Source organism: Emys orbicularis, chromosome 1, assembly GCF_028017835.1.
Source record: "Emys orbicularis isolate rEmyOrb1 chromosome 1, rEmyOrb1.hap1, whole genome shotgun sequence".
In the NCBI taxonomy this organism is placed as follows: domain Eukaryota; kingdom Metazoa; phylum Chordata; order Testudines; family Emydidae; genus Emys; species Emys orbicularis.
This window is the reverse complement of record NC_088683.1, coordinates 332,984,108-332,986,513: the sequence shown is the minus strand read 5'-3', so window position 1 is coordinate 332,986,513 and position 2,406 is coordinate 332,984,108.

Below are 2,406 nucleotides of genomic sequence, written 5' to 3'. Positions count from 1 at the left end.
TTCCCTGGGAGTGCTGCCTCTCGCCCGGCTGGGTCTCTACCCAGTCAACCCTCTGTGGGTTTGGTCTGCTCAGTCTGTCCCTGAGCCTGGGGCACTGGGCCCGTATGTGACCTCTTTGGTCACAGTGATAGCAGACCATGTCCCAGGGGTCCCCTCGAGTGGGTTGGATGGACCTGACGCTGGATCTTCCCCTTTGGTGGGGTTTCTCCGCATTTTCCCGCTGGGATGGCCCATGGTGACTCTCGCTCTGCGTTGAGGTGGGACTGTTCCTTTGGGACTCCTCCCTGCCAGCCCCTGACCGGCTCTTTACAAACTCATCGGCCAGCCGGCCTACATGTCGCGGGTTCTCTGGCTTTTTGTCCACCAACCACAGCCTCAGGTTGGATGGGCACCGCTCATACAGTTGCTCCAGTACCAGCAGTTTAACCAGGTCCTCCTTTGTCTGGGCCCCAGCAGCCCACTTGCTGGCGTATCCTTCCATGCGGACGGCTAGTTGCAGATATGAGATCTCCGGGGTTTTATCCTGACTCCGGAACCTTTCCCGGTACATCTCAGAAGTCAGCCCAAACTCACGTAGCAGGGCCTTTTTGAATAGTTCATAGTCCCTTTTTTCCGCCTCTTCCAGTTGGCGGTACAAGGCCAAGGCTTTGGGGTCCAGTAAGGGGGTGAGAGCCCGGAGTTTGTCTGCAGGATCAACCTGGTGCAGCTCGCAGGCCGTCTCAAAGGCATCCAGGAAGTCATCCATGTCCTCCCCCTCCTTACGTGGGGCCATGATGCACTTATCAAAGCTTCGTGCAGTCCTGGGTCCCCCCTCACTCACCGCAGCCGGGGTCTCGCGGCCCTTCAGCCTCGCCAGTTCCAGTTCATGATGCCTTTGTCTCTCATTCTCCTCCCGTTCATGCTGTCTCTGTCGCTCTTCATGCTGTCTCTGGTGTTCACGATCCTCCAGCTCTCTCAGTTTTAGCTCTATCTCCCATTCCAGCCCATTCCGCTCCACGGATGCTGCGCGTGGCCGGGAGGATCCCCTGCTGGCCGGCGAGCGTTGCCGGGAGGATCCCCTGCTGGCCGGGGGGGTCCCTGCGCCCTCGGTATTTGCTGGGCTCCTCCCCACCCTTCCCCTAGGCGTAGGAAGGAGGGGTCTTGGGAAGCCCTCAGCAGCCGGCTGACCACTCCCAGATGGGACAGACACTGGGGCCTGCGCTGCATCTGCCAGGCTGCTTCCCTCGGAGACAGGGATCAGTTCATTCGCGCGATCTCCCTTCTCCAGCTGGGCAATGAGCTGTTCTTTGGTGAGCCTCCCAATGCGCACCCCCCTCTGCTTGCACAGCTCCACCAGGTCGCTCTTAAGCCGCTTGGCATACATCTTCCTGCTGGCCGCTCACAGGCCTGGGTGCTCACCGCTCCCCACCGTTTCCAGGGAGACCCCTAGTGTGCCAGTCCTTCTCGAGGTCACCACCTCTCTGCCAGGGTCGAGCTGCAGACTCCTCCGCCCCTGGGACCGCTCACTGCGATCCCCCGGGGGACCCTGTTACTGCAAAAGTCCTTCTCGCTGGTCACACACTCCCAGGGGTGATAACCGTCTCTCTCTGACTCCTCAGCACGCCTGGTCCCCGTCAATCCCCCTTCGTTTTACTTCTCCCCAGTCACTTACTGCAGGAAGCGCCGTCCACGGGGTGCAGTACATCCCACCGCTGCCACCAGTTGTCACGGAGTAAGGGGGGACTCAGGGCCCTGCACCCCCGGCTTCCTGCGATTCACCATGACTCTCAGCCAGCCAGTAAAGCAGAAGGTTTATTTAGACGACAGGAATACAGTCCGAGACAGGTCGTGCAGGCACAGACAACTGGATACCCCTCAGTTAGGTCCATCTTGGGGTCCTCGGGCATCCCAGCCCCCCTCCAGAGGTCAGAGCCCTCCCTGCCTGCCAGCCACCTCACCAGCCAGCTTCCCAGAGTCTGCCTTCAGCGACCCCTCCCACAGCCTTTGTTCAGTTTCCCGGGCAAAGGTGTCACCTCGCCCCAGCCCCCTCCTGGGTTCTCATGTTACAGGCTCAGGTATTTCCCTTCAGTCATTCTCCCATCCCCCAATGGAGACCATCCTAGCCACACTCCCCTGTCAGCACTTACAGATCACAGTAAGAACAGTCCCAGTTCGTCACAATCCTCTGGACTCAGAATGGACTAGCCTAGTCCTCAGGGTGCTAAAGAAGTGCTTTACACATGAGGTGTTGGTATATATGTAAGTCGTTAATAGAGAAGGTGGCAGTAGATGGCTCTGAAGAACTATGTACCGTAGTTCATGGGCTTTGTGGGATCAATTACATTTCTTCCTGTTGTGCACCACAAGTGGCACCCTCTGTGCAGCTCTTTACTGCTTTAATTCTTTATTATGGCTGTCTGGAGGCAC